The 21,383-nt window shown below is 39.3% G+C and overlaps 1 protein-coding gene across 4 annotated transcripts in view; it reads right to left on the bottom strand.

Moving 5' to 3' along the window:
• Nucleotides 1-21,383, bottom strand: part of LOC125619047 (1-phosphatidylinositol 4,5-bisphosphate phosphodiesterase beta-4-like) — a 288,730-nt gene that overhangs the window by 212,862 nt on the left and 54,485 nt on the right. The window contains exon 1 of one of the 4 annotated variants that reach the window (XM_048811301.1): nt 8,824-20,398. The exons of the other annotated variants lie outside the window; for them this stretch is intronic. The gene's annotated coding sequence lies outside the window, so the exon portion shown is untranslated. Of the gene's footprint in view, nt 1-8,823; nt 20,399-21,383 lie in introns of those variants that run through there. 4 annotated transcript variants of the gene reach the window in all.

Here is a 21,383-nt window from a genome sequence, read left to right as displayed (position 1 = left end):
CATTGTTTCTAAGATATTTTGGCCCTTTGGTCCGCTCATCCTTAGTGTGACCATCTATTTCTAACCTTGGTATTGGTGATCATGGAAATTAGTTCTCCAATTTTTTGAGGTTTAAGTTCTCTTTCTCCACTTTCTCACTTTCCTTCTGTGAATCCAGACATGTAAATTCATCTGTTCTTTCTATGAACTCTATTCTATGCACTTTCTTCTTAGCTCCTATTACTACAATCTCACTGACTCTAGCCTCTGTCTCGTCAACAACTAGTTAGCTAACTGCAGAGGAAATAATTCCCCAAATCACAGGCTTTAGGAAGTGTTGTTCCCTGCTTGCAAGCATTCAACCCCTGTGCCCTGGCCTCCCAGGGTCTCCCCCCGCAGCTTACCATAGCTCTCCACCCTGTAACCTCCCATCCCCAACCATGTGTCTTCACTGCCTCTGGAATGTGAAAGGGTGCTCTTGCTCACTCTTATACCTTAACTTTCACACAAGGTTCCCAGAGCCTGGAATGCTTTCTCCTCTCTCTTTTGGGCTCAACTTTTTCTAAGTCTACTCATCCATGGAGACTCAGCTCAAATTATGACCCCAGTATACAAACACCACAACTACTCCATCCCTCTTCAAATCCTCTTGATTAGAATCTTTCCGTAGAAACTCATATCAGAGGTGCACACTAGATTTGCTGAGTACATATAAACTTCAAGATCATATACCAACTGCTATTCGTTTTTATATCCTCCATGGAGACATACACACACACACACACACACACACACACACACACATATAATTCAATACATATTTAAATTATTTCAGTAAAATAAATTAACTAAATAAATGAATTGAAATATTAAATTAGTAGCAAATTTACAATTATTCATTACTTTCCTACTTAAAAATCTGCAATAGTTTGGATCTTGAACATCCCCTCAAAGGTCCATGAATTAAAGGCTTGGTCCTCAACAAAGACCAAGGCTTTCAGTAAAGTTATGAAATTATTTTACTGTATTAAATGAACCGATATGTTTGCCTTTATCTTTTATCCCAATCATTAAAAATGGGGATTGAAAAATCCTAGAATTCAAACTACAAAATATTTGAACAAAACAAAAATCTTATTTCCTACTCCAACTTTCTGTGTCCCTTCTGCCATTTTGATTTTTTCACTAACTTTTCTTTTAGATAAATAACATGCCACAGAAGAACAAAGATGATCTCACGGAGATTATGCTCAGCAGGCACATCACATCCCAAAATATAATCTAGCCAATCTTTGGCTTGCAGTTAAACATGTTACTGGTTTCATGGGAGAGTAAATGGGAATGGAATGAGCAGTTCCAGCCCAACAATCACAAAGTTGGGCTATCACTGAGATCTCTATGTATAGATCAGGGGTCACAGGATGATGGAAGCAAAAATCCTGGCTTTTAACCAGGAATTTATGGTTCATCTCAGAGCAGGAATTCCTGCTACATTTCAAAAAACACCACGCAGGCTCCATCCTTATGTTCTTCATGATAGGACTTCACTAACTCGCAAGAAATCACCATCAAATGGAAGGAGTCCCTATGAAACTATGTCCTGATATCCCTCAAAACAAGGCTACTCTTAACTTCTTCCCCTTAATCCTTTCTTTTTCAAGGCAACTGCCTCCAATTTTTCATTGGTATAAATAATAAATATGTGTCAAACACAAACTAAGCACAGCCACTACCGCTCAGGGGATGACAGCAGCATTCCTGGGCCTTCTAGAGCCTACAGTGGAAGGTAAACAGCAACCAAGTAGTCACACAGAGGTAAAGTTACAAAGTGAGATTAGTGTGATGAAGGAAATGGAGATGGAACAGGAGATGAGATTTAATCCAGAAGGTTTCATGATCCCCCTCAAGAAGTGATATTTAAGTTGATATTTGGAAAGTAAGTTAGAAGTTATGTGACAGACAGAGGTGAGGACAGAGAAGAGAATCTTCTTATCTCAGTGACATGGACGGACACAGAGTACAGAGGGGAGAGACACATTGGAGGAACGGTAAAGAAAAAATGAAGAAGCTGGAGAATATAGGAGAAAATGGCTCAAGAAAAAGTTGTAAGGCAGAAGATAAGTCAGACAGAGCTTTCTTGACCAATGAAAGAAAGTTACCTCAAACTTAGTGGAATGGGCAGGCACTAAGAGTTCCTGTTCAGGGTACTAACGTTCTCCACTCATCCCCCATTGCCAATACTAATCTTGCTTCTATAAGACAGAATGTTCCATTTTAATCCCTTAAAGGAAACCCTTAGCAGCATAAGACTTGGCCCTCTCTAGTCCAGAAGACTGCACAGCCAGCACCAACACAAGTATGTCTTGAAAGAATTTGAATTAGAAGACACAGAAGATATAGGCAATTGATGATTGACACTTAACTAAAAGTTTCCATGAATAGTAGGGGCTGAAGGATATGTTAGGCCATGTGCAAATAATAATAATGATAATAATAATAAAATAGTGGTTGTAAATTGTGTGTAGCTCTTGCTGTTGAGAAGTAAAATCTATTTCCCCTCTTCTCAAAGTTGGCTGGCTTTTACTTATGGTCAAATGTAGGGAGTTACATGCATGAGAACTGCCCAGCTGAGCCCAGTCAGTTCAAAGAATTGTTAAGGATGCTAAATGGTGGTGGTAGTTTCAAGTCAATAAGATTTGGAGTGGTCTGTCAGGAAGCAAGAGATAGCTAATATAGAGGAGCAGTGTAGCAAGTAGGAGAACAAGAAGATAAATATATAGAGAGATAGAGACTCCCTTCATAGAGGGAGGATAAGCCTCATTCTGGACTTTTGTACTTCAGCTCCATTGACTGGACTTTGTTCTTGTCCCTATAACTCATGAAACTTCAAGTTTCTTGACATTAAAACAGCCTGTATCATGACCAGTTTAAGGGTTTCTGTTCACAAATCTTGGATTATTATATTCATTTAGTCTAATCACCATTTTTGCTGATTCCTCCACAGAGGAATTCTTATTTATCAGAGTCCTACTGAGTAAGCAGCAATCATGAATTCATTCTGTCCACAGCAGTGGCATCAATAAGACAGCCTGCCAATTAGACCACCTGAGAATACCAAGATTACTGATCCCTAAAGCTTTAGGGACTAGCATAATTAGAAGAAATAAGGCACAAGTATTTCTTATGGTAAGAGTATCAGATAGGTTCTGCTAGATGGGTAATTGTGACATGGGGATATTAACATAATAATTGGTAATTGCAAAGTCATACCATCATAAAACATTTCGTATGTCCATATTTTAGGCATTCTATAATGATACAAGGTAACTGTATACTGATAAGTTTGAAATAATCTGAGCAAAGGTGCATACTAATTGCAGATGCCAATGGGTCTATCTCCCTACTTTGAGACGTTGGTGAATTAAAAACATACATGCTCCATGTGCAGAACATTTGCTATCTGAAGTCTAGTAATATTTCCCATTAAATGTCTGAAGATTCTTAAAAACATTGTTTTTCTTTTGCTTAGATTTCTTTAATATTTTCAGAGGATGTGCAATCTGTATTATTTAAAGTGACAGTGATTATTAAGGATTGGATTACCATTTTATCCTTGGACTTAAGTCCAGGCACTCCTCCAAAGGCCACCAGAACTTTGGCCAAATCATATGCTTCACTAACTCTCAAACCAACAGGAAACTCCACACCTTCTTTTCTTCCATCTTTCTTTATCTCCCCGATAAGCTCATTATCATCCTTCAAGAACCAACTCAATGTCACTTGCTCTATGAAGCATTTTCTGTTGCTCACTAACCTCTCTGCCTTTTCTTGATTTAACTATACCTTCATTTAGAGACATATAACACTATATATAAAATAATATGAAACATTTATTGTTATACTTGGTATATGTTATTATACATGTGAAATTCTATTTTCTCGACTGCATTGTGATTTCCTTGAAAGCAATGATCAAACACTATTCATTCTTAAGTTCATGGTAAATTTCTACAGAATGAGTGTTTTCTGTTGCTACAGTGTCTTTTTCTAAGCAGCCTGAAATGCCTTTCATAACAGTTGTCTAAAAATAAAATCTCAAAAACTGAATTATAACCCACTGGATGGATGAGAAATAGAAGAAATTAAGAGGAAAATACTTAGTTATCTAAAATACTTACATGAGACAAATCTCTAAAATTTCCAGAAGAGAGACCCAACTGTACCCTTCTGTTTCTCTGAATTATATACTATTTCACCTTATAGACTTAAATACATCGTAATTAACCGTGCATGATCATAATAAGGCAGAGTTTCTGATTTTCAATCCACTACTCAAACAGGCCTACCCACAGAGCAGAAAAGAAACCGTGTTACCAATTACCTCCTAAGGTACTCCTCCAAAGATATCTTCTTCTGTTAATGCATCCTACATGCTGAGTGTCCTTAGGGCTCAAGTACATCTTATGTTTCATTATCTTATATCTTCATAACATCTCTAGCTGTTTCACTTCATCCAATTCTGTCTAGAGAGCAAATGCCTCCAAGATGGTACCTCAGTTGAGGTCCCAGCAGGAAACAGATGGGATGCTTGAGTAAGACAACTAAAGGAGTTTGTTAAGTGCTATTTACCAGGTGTGGTAGGACATAGGGAAACCAACCAGGGAATGTGAAGTGTCCTAAGTCTGTAGTGGCAAGAGGACAGAGCCATAGTAATCCAGAAAAGGCAGCTGTAGCTATAGCAAAGGGCCTCCTGATAGTCTCAATAGCTTCCAGGAGAAGGACAGAGACAGACAACAGCATTCTGGCAAGAAGAAATCTTGTGGAATCAACGCCTTCACCTCATGACTCCCTTCCTTCCAGTCTCCTCTAGAACTTGCCACTGCCTTCCAGAAGCCAGAAGGTCAGGAAGCCCCCAATGCAGCAATCTGCCCTCAGCCTTGGAAAGAACAGGCTGGAGAAAGTGGACACTTTGGAGTGTCAAACAGATAATTTACTACATCAATAGCTTCAAATTCAATACTTATTTCTCAGTCCCATTTTTCCTATATGAGAGCACGAAGCATACAGACAAGGTGTCTGTCCTATCAGAAGAGCATCCAGTGTAGCAGCTCCGTTGACAACCTTTTTCCTTTTGTCTGAGTGAGTGACAGCCTGCAGAAATTGCCAGTGATCTACCCCCATCCCTCCACATTCCTATTGACTCAGGTCCCAAGTTCACTGGAAAGGTCTCAATCTAGGAATCAAGACTCTTGACAGTGGGCTTTCCAATTATGGTTTAGATATGGAGTAACCCTCAAAAGCCCATGTACAAAGCAATGCAAGAATGTTCAGAGGTGAAATGACTATAGATTATGAAATGCAATCTAATCAGTGGATTAATCCACTGAGATGGATTAACTGGGTGGTGATTAGACAGGTAGGATGGGATTGGAGGAAATCGATTGCTGGGGGTATACCTTTGGGGTTTGAGTTTTGTCCCTGGTGAGCAGAGCTCTGTTTCCTGGCCATTGTGTCCTCAGCTGTCTTCCTCTGCCACGCCTTTCTCATGATGGTCTACATCTCCTTGGGCCCGGAGCTATAGACTCGGCCAACCATTCACTGAACCTCTGGAACTGTAAGCCAAAATAAACTTTTACGTCTCTAATTGTTCTTGTCAAATCTTTTGGTCGCAGTGAAGCAAAAGCTGACTAAAACAAGTGTTGAGAGAGAGGTTATCAGGAGAAGTCCTAAAACACTGACCCAGGAGGTGACAAACCAATAGCCCCACTCCTCACCTCCCCAGTGAAATAACACTGAAATGTGGTCCTGCAGCCTCCAAAAAGGTGCCCAGCACACAGACGCCTCAGTCACCCACTGTAGAAGGCATGGCTGCCTTTGCTTTCTTTCCTCATTTCCTCAAGTCTGGTGCTGGTGTTTCCTGGGACCACCACCTCAAGTGGTGGTGGTAAGCTACTTATATGCTAAACCTTGTCAAACCAGCTATGGGAGAAACCAACCTAAGACAATATCTGCAGTTTTTATTCTCCACCAAAGTTAAAATGAACTCAGTGTGGAGTCAAATATTTGACTTCTAGTGGCCAACTTGGCTTCAGACCATCTCTGTGAATCCAGCAAAGATGCCCAGTTCCCTGGGGCTCAACTTTCTCATCTGTCAAGTGAATTGCCATAAGAGGATCTCCAAGTTTCATTCCAGCTTTAAAGTTTATTAAAAATTTACTAAAGGGGCATAAATCATGTGGGCCAGTACTAGAAGTGACATTAAACTTCATCTTTCAGAATAGCTTAAAAAAACTTAGGTAATACAGAAAAAGTCAAAAAGTACTATTATATCACAATAAAGAAAATAAATAAATAACTTTAAGAAATTAAGAGTTTAAGCTCTCAACCAAATGGCAATTACATATGATTTCTAACCAAATTTCCAAGATTTGGCAGCACAAATATAAGCAATTATCTTCACATTCATGAATTTCATATGAGCAACTACTGGCAGGCTTCTTAATCTATTATAGAGTATAACTATAAAAATAACCAAGACTGGAAAAAACATCCAAGACTAAATATTTCTTGTAAATTAATGCCCTTAAGAGACAAAGCCTGTCTTGTTCTATGGTTCTGGTTCTGCTGTAACTTCAAATGTCTCCTTAGGCAAATCATTCCCCCCTCCCATTTCTTCTACTCAGAATGGCACATCCAAGAAGGGTGAACCTGGGACATTCCATAAACAATGAGGGGCTGGGGTTGTAGCTCAGTGGTAGAACGCTTGCCTAGCATGGGTTGATCCTCAGCATCACATTAAATAAATAAATACATAGATAAAGTTGTAAAAAAAATTTTTTTAAAAAACAGTCCACAGTGTGGATGGACCACGTTAAAAAAAAAAAAAAAACTGATCCTTAGTTGTTCTTTTAAAAATGCATGATTTTTTATATATATGCATTTATTGTGAAGAAATGTGAACTTCACACTATCCATATTATCCTGACAATTGCTTCTAATATTCCCTCCTGAAATGAAACAGAATACAGTAATCTAAAATTCTGTTAAGTTAAGATGGTTATAATTTGGTGTTGGAAAATATAGCCTTCTGCCAAAATCAGCCATTCAATAGCAGTGCTTACCCACTCACAGGCAAAAGTCACTGGGTCCTGGACATTCTTTAAAACAAAGCACAATAAAACAAACAAAAAATAAATTCAGTGCTGGTCATGCAGTACCATGGAAAGGATGAGACTCCCATTTGTAGCTCTCATATTTGAAATAATGGCAAATTCATTCCCAATCACCAGTCATCAGCATGACCAGTCTGACAGGTGGGCAAGACCGCTTCTCACCAATATTTGGAAACATAAAAGGGAATCCAAACACATGTGGGCAGGACCTGGAGGACCTGGAATGGGGAAGATGATTAGAAGGGATTCAGAAGTTCTTTCACATTCTTCTTAACCGGCACATTCGTAACAAATGCATCATCTGTAATAAAATGAAAACTCTGAAAAATAATGAGGAGCCTCTTTGAAGGAATATTTGGGACCCTGCGGGTTCTTTCAACTCATTTCTTAAGGTCGTAGGTTTTGGAAACAGAAGCAAATGGGAACCAAGAAAAAATGTTCTAATTTAGTCTCTTCATGGGCACATTATCTAAAAAAAATGGTTTCCTTCCAACTTCCTCAAATATGAAGACTGGTCAGCTGCTTCTCTGTGATATTTTTTTCTAAGTTTCAGGGTCATGGGAGAGGATAAGGGAAAGAAGAAGGCTATACAATATTATTTACCAAAAAGTTAGATTTTAAATTATCATATTTAAATTATAAATTTGAACATTACAACTGCTAATTTATTATGTACATTAAAATTACAAAATTCTCAATAAGTATTATATCACTTTGGAAACATTACCATGATTAACTTTAAATTATATCAATGGTTCTCAAAGTTGGGTACACGATATATTGATCTGAGAAACTTTTAAAAATTCCACTGCCCAGGACATACACTATACCCATTATAACATCTTTGGGGTTAAATTCCAACAACAATATTTTTAAGAAGAGGCTTAGGTGAGACTGATGTACAAACAAGATGGAAAACAATAGATCTATATTAGGTTAAATTAATGGTAATATGGTTTAGGGCAAAAGGTAGTGTTTTGAACTACTCCTTCACTCATCTAAAAATCCTGCCCTCCCCAGTCCTTACAAGTAGCCATCTGGGGCATGAAGCTGTCTCCCCACTGCTTGTGTATCTGAAGCTGTCTCTCTATTCCCTCCAGCCTCCTACCACCACCCCATAAGTTGATCCTGATACCTAATAAAGGGATAAAAAGAGGTCCATGGGCTATCACTGCCATTCAGGCACTTAGAAATCAATGATACCAATGACAGAAAGGCAAGGGGTGACAGTGGATCATATGTGTGGATGAGAAGCTGGACTGAATCAGGAATAACTGAAGGAGGACCAAGTATGACAGTATTTCTACATAAGGGCAGGCACTATGTCTGGTCTGGCCTGTCTCTATGTCCCTATTGCCAAGACAAGCCCTGGAGCATAATGTATGCTCCATAGAGTACCTGTGGAAGAAATGCTAAGGGTGTCAGGGTGTGCCAGGAGCTATGCACAAAGCCATCTAGGTAAGGATCAGGCACTAGAAGTAGGATTCAGAGGCAGAATCACCATGAAGTACAATTACATCAGAACTATTTTCTAGGAGTAGAGTCTAAGATACTGTTAAACATACTGCAATGCACAGGACACCCCCAGCCACAGCAAGGAATCATCCAGCACAACCTGTCTGCATTGGCACTATTGAGAGACCTCATTGTGAGGCAAGGGTTAGTTTCCTACCTGTTGTCGCCATTTCTGATCTCACATCTCCATCCTCTGGTTCTCTGACCCCTCAAAACCATGTACAGCAGGGACAATTGTTGTCCACAGAGTCTTTGCAGGAATAATTCACCCACTAGAAAGAAAATTGATGGAAGGTGGGCCACACACTGCCATGAACCCTTGCAACTTCAACCTCTTTTCCAGTTGTGTTCTCACTCAAACATTCACCCATTCACTTAAACATTTACTAGCCATGTAAGTTGGTCCTAGCAACCTTATACTTACAAGTTTGTAGGGACAATAGATTTTAAAAAGTAATCATGCAACTCAGTGTAATCAGAGAAGCGGAAGTACACACAAAACAGAGTCATAAATCTATCACGAGGAATGATTACCACCAGAGAAAGGGTATTCCAATATTCTAGACTGCGGGAACAACATAAGCAAAGACCCACAAAGGCAAGAAGATATGAAAACAGGAAGCTGCTTGGCACTGCTGAAGGAAGATGCATGAGCAGTCAGAGATGTGAGATCAGAAAGGGCAACAACAGGTAGAAGACTGAGCCTTGCCCTACAGCAAGGTCTCTCAACAGTGGCAATACGGACAGCTTGTGCTGGATGATTCCTTACCATGGTGGGGGTTGTCCTGTGCATTGCAGGATGCTTAACAGCATCCTAGACTCTACTCCTAGAAAGCAGTAAGTAGCACCCTTTTTATAGCTAGTACAGTAAAGAACAAGAATACCCCCATGCACAGTTAATAACAGCTCCAGATGTTGCCAGATGCCCTGGTCGAGAACCACTATGCCAGAGGCAGTATGGAGCTACTACATAGGCAGAAACTAAGCCAGCTTTGTATTTTAGGATGAGTGATATGATAGAAGTATGGAGAAGGAAATGGAATGAATGGGGCATCACAAACTGTACATCCAATACAAGTAACTATATAGCTGTGTCCATGCTTATAATCAGATTTATAAGGATCTCAGCATGTGTGCTCTCAAATGGATCAAATTAACTACTGTATACTTGAGGCTTTCAAAGAAGCATCAAGAAAAGTTTGTGAGTGTGTTGTTTTTTAAATTAACTGTCTTTATAATGTGAAAATGTCCCAAAGTTAGCCTCTTGGTGGTAAGATTCTGGGTCTCTTTTTTTTAACACTTTTCAGTATCTTTCACAATCAGAAGGAATAAAAGAGCAATTACTTTTGATGGTACCTTCTTCAGGTGTATCCTTTGTGAAAATAAAGATGTTGCACACATGGCATTCAGTTGCAAAGGTAAAAGCAATGATACCACGATTTAACAGCCTCCCAGCACACATACATGTTGCGCCCTTGCTCACTGTGTTTTTCTGGTATTATAGCATTATGAAAGCAATTTTCTATGAACCAAAACATGCACGAGGTCTTTACAGAACATAGCTTTTTGCACTGATTTCTTCCTCCCTGGCCCCAGTACTGGGGATTGACCAAGATCTCTCTACCACTGAGCTACATCCCTGCCTCCCCCAACCCCAGCCCTTTTCATTTTGCATTTTGAGAAACAGTCTTACTACATTGCCCAAGCTGGCCTTGAACTTGTGATCCTCCTACTTCAGATTGCTGAGTAGCTGAGATTACCAGGGTGCTCCACCACAGCTGGTTTGCACAGACCTCTTGAAGTAGGGCATGGTTTCAATTCTTTTTTTGCTGTGTAACTGACCACGATATAACTACATGACTTAAGTCAATAATGATTTAATATTTCTCAAAACTCACTTGCTAGGCTCATCTGGGCAGTTCTGATCCACGTGGTGTAGCTGAGGTCAGTCAGTTGTCTACATTCAGCTGGGAGCTTGATTGAGGCTGGAACATCCAAGATGGCCTGTCAGGCTTCAGGGTCTCCCTCCATGTGGAGGATCAATTAACAGGCTTAGTCTAAGCTCTTACACAGTATCAAAGCTGACTTCCAAAAGGAAGCAGTACAACAAGAAAAGCCCAAGTGCTCTTAAACCTCTTCTTACATCATGTTTGCTAATGTCCCATTGTCTAACTCAAGTGACATAGCTAAGCCTGGAGTCAATGAGAAGAATGTACAAGAGCATCAGTTCTGGGAAGCAGAGTTCACTGGGGTCAAATGTCTAGCACAGTTGGAACAGGGTTTCCTTGTCGACCAGATTCTTTGACCCCACCTTTTGAACTAGGCATCAACAGACTTATTAAAAATCAGTGACTGCAGATAATGAAACAACACAAGTTAAAACTGAAGTTGCCCCACAGTTTAGTAGTGGGTTTTCCCTAGGCCAACTTTTGTATAGAAGTACAAAATAAAAAAATTAAACTCATCATTGCCTAATGAAAATGGCATTTCAGGGAAAAATATTTTTCCCTCAGGAATAGAGTTACCAGTGATGAAAGATTTACCCATAAAACATTAGTACTTTGATAAATAAGATTTCATAACTAAAATATACTCACTGGATGGATTAAAACAAAGTGATCCGAATCTACTGTTAATTCCCAGATGAATGAATCTATTTTGAAGAGCTAAGTATAATCTTGAGTTTTGCTTTTATTTTTTTCACATTGAAGTCCATGAAAAATGATGTCAATTATCATATGTAAAATTATAATTTGCTTTAGTTCAACTAAACTCTAGCAGTCCACTTCAGGAGTATCTTAATGCATATGATGATGGTTTTCTATTTTTGCACCTGTGGAATGTGAAATGTATCCTCCAGAGGGGAAAGCATCTCAATTATGACAACCTTCTAGGAGAGAACAGCAGAAAAACCTAGAGAGTAACAAAGATGACCAAACAAATACTGGATGTCCTGTTAATGGGTTTATCCTGTGGGTGGTACACTGCTTTCCAAGTGACCTACCATCAATAACAAATGAGCAGTAACAAATCAGTAACAAATGAGCAGGTCCTTCCTGGTTCCAATCTCATAGATGAAGGATGCCCAGATCAAGGTGAACCAAGCCTGGACTGACCTCCTAAGTGAATCTGATATATTCCAAACAACATCAAATTTGGGTCAATTGATAGTCAAAGAGAGTTCAAAAGAATCGGAAATAGCATATGACTTTTTTTCCCTAAGAATTACAAATAAAGTGTAGTCTATTTTTAAAAACAGCCTCAATAAATTAATTTGGTGAATGAGGTGCATTAATAGCATCTAGAATTGTGCCTTACCCAATAAATAATTGTCAGACAAATAGACTATTACCTAATTGGGCAAAGGAAAGTGGCCTTGGAAATCTAGCACAATTGTTTTCTGTTCATTCTTGGCAAAATTTGCAGAGGCAGGAGGTATAGGGAAGGTGGAAAGGTCATTACTGCATTATCCCTTGAGATTTCATATAAATAAAAATTACTTCTATGATTTTTATTTAAGTCTACTGCTACTAATCTATTCTAACATATTTATTTTGTGAATTTAAAAAAACAGAGACTTAGAGTAGTTTAATAACTAAACTATGAAGGTCTTCTTATGGGAAGAACGTCAATATTAGACCTCAAGTTCAGAGAGAAATATTAGAATATATGGTCAATTCTTATTATTCATGATTTTCATATTTGCAAATTCACCTACTTGTTAAAATTAATTTATAATTGAAAAATCAATTCTCATAGCACTTTTGCAATCTTTGGTGGACATGCACAGAGAAGCACAAAAATCACTGCCAGACGCACATGACCCCAGCTGAGGTTGAACCAGGCTCCACTCTGGCATAGTGTTTCAGCTCCTATACTATAGAACATGTCCTTCTTGCTGTCTGCTTAGCACCAAGCTATTCCAAGTAATATGTGTTTTTTATTTATTTCATTTTGTTTAAAATGAACCCTAAGATAGATGATCATCAAAGCTCGTTTATGATATGCCTTATGGAAAAAATACATGGGTTAAAAAACCTTAGATGGAATTATCTCCATTATTCTATGAACATCTTGGTTTTTCTCATTGTCAATGACATGGGCTTTATCAATTATATAGGAATTCCAGTATTTGCTAATTTGATAGCCATAAATTTAGCAAAGGAAAAAAAATCGTAGAAATTACCTAGTACAAATTTTAATAACCTCAGTTCCACAGGTGACCAAAGAGGTCCATAGAAATCAAAGGTTCAATAAACTTGTGTTGTTTTCAATAACCTCTAAATGAAGTTTAGCATCTCCTCCAGTTTAGCATCTCCAACTACAGTAGTATTTGCAGCACCTTTGACTTTAATCTTCCAAGGCAACTTCTGGTATTCTTATATCACACAAGGATTGTTGCAGATATTGCAAGATAACACTGTCTTTGCCAATAATTCAAAGTTACAAGCATTGTGAATGCCTCATTTCACATGGTAATAAGAGATACATATATTTTCCTGGCACAAATTCGTTGATTATTTTTGTATGTATATTTCAATACCATGAATTCCTTGGTAGTACTGTGTATTTCATTTTGTACATTTGAAAATTTATTTAGAGAAGGGGTCCATAGAAACTTCATCGGACTTCCATAAACACCTACACCAAGTCTTTCATCCCACAAAAAAACATGACTTGGAAAAGGAAAGCAGGTTGTTGAGGTCCCACCGTAAGTTAGGAGGAGCTCCAAGCCTGAAGCCTCATAATAATTAACATGGAGTTCTACGTGTCATACAAAGCAGTTTCACTATTAAATTTAATAACAATAGCTGAGGTACCTCATCCCCAAAGCTTGGCAACAGATACATGAGCCCTGAGATTAAATAATATCAATATAAAGAAAAGAAGTTCATATCCCTGAGAATAAAAATGATGAAGATTTTTCAATGAATAAATGAGTCCATCCTATCCCCCCTTATAACTGCCTTGCTCTACACATGGAAAGGAATCACCATGGTGGAGAGCCAGGAGCTTTGGTAGAAACTCAGGCGTGCTGGTGCAAACTGTGCAAACCCGAGGTGTATAATCACCATTTCTCTCCATCACCCTACAAGCATCCTAAACACTAGCCACAACAAATTAATTGCTATATTCCCAGCTTACCACCACTTAGAAGCAAACTCAGTTCGGAGCAAGCCACACTATTCCCTGACTCCTAATATAGTTTCCCTATTTACCATGGCCCTCCTGACTTCTCTCCTTGGCAAATACCTTCTCTTCCTTTCATACACTGGTACATGTCACCTTCCTCTATTTTTACAAAGCAATTATGCTTGTCTCAATACTAGACTGTGAGCTTTGTGAACAGGGGCAAGGAAAGAAGATAGGATTAGAGAAAAGGATGTCTACATTAATATATCTATATTGATGAGACAATATGTTATGGCTGGGACATGAAGTGTTCCCCAAAAGCTCCTGTTTAGTACAGGAATATTCAGTGATAAAAGGATTAGATTGTGAGAGGTGTAAACTGATTGGTCCATTCTCATTCCAGTTTGAATGGGTGGTAACTCGAGACAGGTGTGGCTTTGGTGGAGGAAGTGGGTCACTGGGGGCATACCCTGGAAGTGTGCATCTTCCCTGTGGTCCCTTCCCCCTGCTGTCTCTCTGATTCCTGGCTGCCATGAACAGAGCAGCACTCCTCCACCACACTCTTCCACCATGATGTTCGGCCTCACCACGGGTCTAGAGCAATGGACTCAGCAGACCATGGACTGAACCTCTGAGCCATGAGCCAAAACAAATATTCCCTCTTCTATGCTGTAATTGTTGGATTTTTTGGCCCCAAGAACACAAAGCTGACTAACACACCATACTATTAAAGTTAATGTTTATTATGCATTTAGTATGTACCAAGAACTGTTCTAAGCAATTTATATGTACTACCTCATTCATCCTACAGTCAGTGGGCACAAACCTAATATCAGGGATCAGGATGTAGAGGCACAATGAGGTTAAACAAGCTGCCCAGTGTCACATACACAGGAACCAGCAGAGCTGGAATCTAAACTATGATCCAAAGCTTATGCCCATAATTGCTGACTGAACTGAAAGGCACTGACCTCAATCTTTGTCTAAACAGGTGAAGAGGTTACAGGTCACAGAGATTGGGTGATATTTTACTATGAAGACCCATGGTAAGATTAGAATTCAGAGCTCTAATGCTAACTTTCAAGAAGATGCCCGACTCCAGCTTCAGTTTAGATTTTAGTTCAAAAGTAGGGAAGAAAGGGAAAAAAAGGAAAGAAGGAAGGGAAGGAAAGGAGGTAGGAAAAGAAAGGGAGGGCAGGAAAAGGAAGAGAAGGGGAGGGGCAGGGAGATTGACAGATCTATTAGTCAATCCATTGGTAAATCAACTGATCAGTCAATAGATGAACAGAAAGATTAATGGCAAGACAGAAAGAACTGTTCATGCTCACAAGTCTCCAGGAAAGCAGATCAGGCCTGAATAGAAATCTGTTCTTGCTCTTTAAACAATAAAAGAAAGTCAAGACATGCTACTAATATCACCCTAAGTGTCCTCTAATTTCATGTAATTTCACACTGTTGTGTGCCAGCCAGGAGGCACACAGTTGAAGGAAAGCTTAGAGAGGATGAGCTGCCCTCCCAGGAAACCCTCAGAGGTTCATTTTCCAAAGAAGAGTTGGCTTCATTTTCCCATTCTACATTAGCCCACCTACATTCTGATGGGCACATTGAATACGATGTTCTCTGTTAGTTCAGAGAAACAACAACAATGTTTGCTTTGTTAGGGTTTCCATATTCATTTCTTGCTTATCTGATCTCTCTCTCCTGAGAAAAAAATGGTGAAAGAAAAATTTCCCCAGATAGTTGGCTTTGTCCAAAATCAACAAAGATTTCCAACCTCCAACATGGAAGATTAGATAAACTGGTTTCTAATGTAGGGAACTGAACCATCACAAGTAAACATCATCCATACGTTTCCTGGGAAAACAATCCAAACACAAAAAAACATCTGCTATGTGCTCTTTCAATGACTTTGAGGGGAAAACCCTTGCAGAGATATGACTATCTTTTCTGGTAGACAAAATGGCTTTCTAGATTGAAAGTTATTCATTTACTCTAAACCAGCTAGAGGACACATCAATTAAAGTAATTTACCTTTTACACTTGAGAGAGGAAGATGTAAGCAGACATTCTAAAGCATGCATGAAACTACTGCACGACGCACAGATTTGGCTCAAGATCGCTTTCCGGTTTGGGGAAGGTGGTCCTTAGCTGCAGTCTTCAGAGACATACACATTTTCCCTCTGATATCACAAGTCTAGGGTCCAACTCTCTGTGGTTTGACAGTAACTGCCCACCTTAAAGAGAATTGGCTGCTAAGTGTTCTAACTAGGCACTACAAAATCCCAGAGACCAATGAAAATTCACACCTCCCTAAAAGCCAGACTCCCTCAAAGACACTGACGCAGAGCTCTGACATACATTGCTGGCCGCAGTCCATTTTCATTTTCAGAAGCAACTCGGGTACAAGAAACTTAATCTGTTTCCAAGCTCGCTGCCGAAGACATACTTTTATATTAAAAATACAATACACAGAGAATTGTCAAAATGAGCCAAGAACAACAAACTAGATACAACCAAGAGGAGCCCCAGAGGCTACATATGGTAGCAAAGCCAGAAACAAGAATCTATATATAGAAAATTACTATCTTAACCAACAAGAAGCCTACTTGTCTGTAGAACTGCTTTTGCTTCTTTCTTTGGGATCTAGCTCCATGCACGGTAACTAAAGTAGAATGTGTTGTTGACATGGTAGAGAGGCAAAAGGGGAATTTAAAAATATACCTTTTATGGATAAAAATGTTATAAGGGTTAAATGCTGATGCGAACAGGTTTAGCTGTCTTCTTGGACACCTGGCTGAATGGGGTGGAGAGTCAGGTGCACCAACCAAAGGAGTCCACCACAAATATCCTAATCTCCCTGTTGCTCTCCAACAACAGAACACAACTAAGCACAAACAGATATTCACAGGGCACCTTCTCGATTCTTTGTTGTTTTTGTTTGCTTGCTTGTTTGTTTTCCCCATGAAGTATAACCTAAGTCAAGGTTGAGAACAAGAAATATATTTATGAGGTGATTCCAAGAAATGCTAGTAGGAGAATGGGGAAATGAGCCAGAGAAGGAGGTCAACACAGGGCAGGCTATCAAGCAAGTTCCCACCATGGGAACCGGAGGCTAGTCCCAATGGAGAACCCTGAGAAACGGGGAGAACACACTCTTCTAGTTATCTTACTCCACAGGCAAGGGAGCTGGGGTGGTACACACCAACCCCTACCTCAAGTTGGGAGAGGAATGTTGACTTCTCAGCCCACATGTGGGTAGAGCAGATGACCAGAGAAACAGATCAGGATCAACAAAGAGCATGAATCATGCAAAACATACAGGCAGTTGAAAATGGAGTATAAAAATGTTAAGTCTCAGCCAGGTGCGGGCAGCGCACGCCTGTAATCCCAGCAGCTCTGGAGGCTGAGGCAGGAGGAGGATCGTAAGTTCAAAGGCAACCTCAGCAACTTAGAGAGGCCCTAAGCAACTCGGTAAAACCCTGTTTCTCAATAAATTACGAAAAAGGGCTGGGGATGTGGCTCAATGGTTAAATGTCTCTTAACCCTGGCACCAAAAAATAAAAATAAAACTTTTAAGTCTCAAAACAAGAATATAGCGATATTTGCACATCCACATTCATAACAGCATTATTCACGTATCCACATTCACAGAGCTAAAAGATTGAAGCAGCTCAAGCATCCATCAATAGAGGAATGGATAAACAACATGGAATGTGTTTCAGCATCAAAAAGGAACGAAATTCTGACACATGCAGTGACATGGATGAGCCTTGAGGACACTATGCTAAGTGAAATAAGCCAATCACAAAATGACACACACTGCATTATTTCTACTTCCATAAAGGGCTTAAAGCTATCAATTTCATAGTGAAAGAAAACAGAATGGGGTGGTTTATAGGGACCACAGAGGGGAATGAGGAGTTATTGTTCAACAGCGACCCAGCTTTAGTTTTGCAAATGAGAAAATTCTGCAAATGGATGGTGGTAATGTGAATGTACTTCATTTACATTACTTCATGTACTTAATGACACTGATCTATTCACTCAAAAAGAGCTAAGATGAAAAATATCATGTGTCTCTTACTGTAACAAAAAAGGGACCTGCACCTTGAGTGTCTAATAACCCACTCAAAGAGCTACCTCAGAGATCTTCTGAAAGATCAGGTGAGACAAAAGAGAGGCCCATCAACAGAGAGGGGTCTATTCTACTTTTGTAAAAAATTTATTTGTTCATTTTTTTTTTCTGATTAGAAGACTAATACATGATCACCAGTAAAAACTTAGAACACATATTAAAAAAGAAAATGTAAGTCTACTCTAAACTCCTGGCAGGGGCTCTCAGGATGTGCAGTATGGAGAACTAACAGCAAATGGACATCCCTGGAAAGCAGAGGTGCCGCCACCTCAGCTGCCAGCTGGCAGGTCGCGTAGCTGACAGAGCTGGACCACCAGCACTCTGCACCCACGGCTCAGCAGCAGGCTTTGAGCCCATGCTGCTGTTTAAACATCCTGCTACTGAAAATATGGCCCACAGACCATTAGCACTGACATCCCCTGGAGCCTGTTTGAGTAGCAGGGTCCCAGGCCCCATCCTGGACCTGCTGACTCAGAACCTGCATTTTAACAAGATTCCCAGGTGATTTGTGTGTTCCTATCTGAGTTTGAGAAGTGCTGCATTCACAGGGCCCTTCTAGTTTTGGCTATGATTTCTATAAAGGATTAGAGCTACTAAACCTCTAGTGCCTTGGTGTTAAAACTTTAACCTTCTCCATTTGTTCCCACTAAGTGTCATCCACACTGGCCTTCTAGCTGTTGCTCAAACTTGCCCACCTCATTCCAACCTCAGGGCCACTGAACTTGCAGTTCATACTGTGTGGAACACTCAACAGATTTTCATATGACGACTCTTTCATGTTTCCTAATCAGACAGCACCTCCCCAGGTGAGACTTCCCTGTCTAGCTTTAAAGTGAAGAAATACAGTGTCCAGCACACAGGAGATGCTATATGTGTCTACATTGTTAATTCATATTAATATTACAGATAATGTCACCTGAAAGAAAATCGATGGAAGGTGATAGAAAAGTAGGATATTTTCATCTAAAATAATAAATTTGACTTGATTTGCTGGCATTGAAACATGTATCAAAAAGCAAGCTAAAAAGAATAAAATGGTTTTCTCCAAAGACTAAATGCCTCTTTTGTAATGCAACTCAATATTCTCAGACTTTTGAGATGTAAAAAAAAAGAAAGAAAGAAAGCGCAAATGAATGACAAGTTGAAACTTGCTCCGACCCTCCTGCATTTCCAAGGCTGCTGGTTTGTTGTGCTCGGTGTCTTTTTTCTTCATTTCATACCAAGTTTGTGAGCAACAACAGGGCTTTGTTAGTTTGTGCAGTGATGCAATTACAAGCCCCTTAGCTCTCTCCCCTGCCCCAAGCATCTGACTTCAGAAACAAAGAGTAAGACTCACCACTCAAGCAGGCTGTGGCCACAGGAGAGTCCCTGAAACATGGAGAATTTTCTCAAATCCTACTTTTGCTTAGATTTGAAACTTTGAAAATATGGACAGAAGAGGAGAGGGGGCTGAGGGAAGGAAAACTAGTTGAGTTACAGAATAGCCACATATTTTTAAACCAACGAACACACACCCAGAACTTTAACATGATTATTCTTTGATCCAATGATTCTGCTCCTAGGAATTTATCCTCAGGGTATACAAAAGTGGGCATCTTCTGTGAATGGTATTCTCCACAGCTCTGGTTATCACAGGATTATTTTTTTAAAAGAGAAAAAGTAGGGGCTGGGGTTGTGGCTCAGTGGTAGAGTGCTTGCCTAGCATGTGAGAGACATTGGGTTCAATTCTCAGCACCGTATATAAGCAAAATCAAAAATAAAGGTCCATCAACAACTAAAAAAGTATTTTAAAAAAAGAGAAAAAGTAGTTTACAATACTGGATTACTAGTTAAATAAATCTTATCATACGGAGAGTAATCCTTTCCGAATAATGCTTGTTAGAAGTATGTCTAATACCATGGGAAATGTTTGCACTGTATTTTTTAATGTAAAAGTATAAGGTACACAAAAGTGAGGACAGTGATAGGCCATTACTATCTTTACGCACACACACACACATGTGCATACACACACACACTTCAGTCCCTCTCTTTCCCTTTCCTTTTAATTTTCTTCTCAATACTCCCTGCCCCCAGACACACGGCAACCTGTGGACTACTGTCTATTCTTCCCAGAACAAAGTCCACTTCAGGAAAGGAGGAGATTCACAACTGTGTCCCCAGTGCCTCACACTGGTTCTGCTACATAGAAGTCAAGCGGCATGACCTGGTCAAGCAACAAAGAGCATGGATCATGCAAAACATGGAAGGCATTTCCCAAATTACAACATTAGCTAGGATGGGCCAGTGAAAATACACTGGCCCGTCCAGTGTATTCTTATGCTGGTCTAGAGTTTCCTAATTATGTACCACAAACTTCTTAAAAGAGTAAAAGCTATAACCTCTTTTCATATGTGTGCATCTCTGTGTGTTTGTATAAATAAATACATGTATACATATGAACATATATTTATATATATGTGCAAATAAACACATTTGGTAAATATGTACATATTTAATATATTTTATATACATTTATATATTTATATATGTTCATATTATACATATGCATAATATATATAGTTAGATTTGATTATCTAATAAAATTTCTCATTCCCCAAATTGCCAATTTATACAGTGGAAGAAAATAAAACATTATTTTACTCTCCACCTTACATGAATAAAATGAAACACGGGACAAGTGGTTTAAGATTTAAAAAAAAAAAACTCAACAAATCCATTTTTGCTTCTTACCACTCACACTTTCATTAAGTCACATATGAGGCATAAAATCAAAGAGCATAATCCTTAATAAACTGTCCTTTCTCTCAGGAGAAGTAAATTTTCATTTTTGAATTGCATGCTGCATTTTGCAACTGCAGTAGAAAATAGCAATTTCACAGGTACCCCAATATGTGCCCTGTTGTTTTATTTTTATTATATTATAAGAGCGATTGCTCCAGAAGGCAGCGAAACTGGATCACAGTGTTCTCACTGGTCTGAAAGCAGAATTGCTATGGAAAGATAAACCTGGCAAAGGATCCATTCAAGAGCACAGGAGGTGCTCAGAGAGCATCCCTTGAAAGGGGGACTGGGGCCATCTTCTCCATCTCCATTTATGTTCTTATAACTAATATAAAAACATTAGAATTAACAAACTTTTAAAAATCCAATTCAGAAGACGTGCAAAATCATCATTGATTACAAAGATGACCCTTGCCAACTAACACTGCAAAAGCCAAGTTCATATGAGAAGACAGAGGTCTCTCTCTGCAGGAAGCACAATGTGAGAAAGGATTGGGAGTATTTCTCCCCAGGAGAGTACCAAGGGAGTGGGTGAACTGGTCACAACACTCAGACTCACTGTGAGCCTCCTGTCCTTCACCTCATATCAACTAACTCTCTGCCTTTTATTAATCTTCTCTTCCTGTGCTTCTTAAATGATTCCTTTCACTCTCTGTAGGTAAGGT

Source organism: Marmota marmota, unplaced genomic scaffold (genome assembly GCF_001458135.2).
Source record: "Marmota marmota marmota unplaced genomic scaffold, marMar, whole genome shotgun sequence".
NCBI classification, from domain to species: domain Eukaryota; kingdom Metazoa; phylum Chordata; class Mammalia; order Rodentia; family Sciuridae; genus Marmota; species Marmota marmota.
This window is presented reverse-complemented; position numbering and strand designations above follow the sequence as displayed.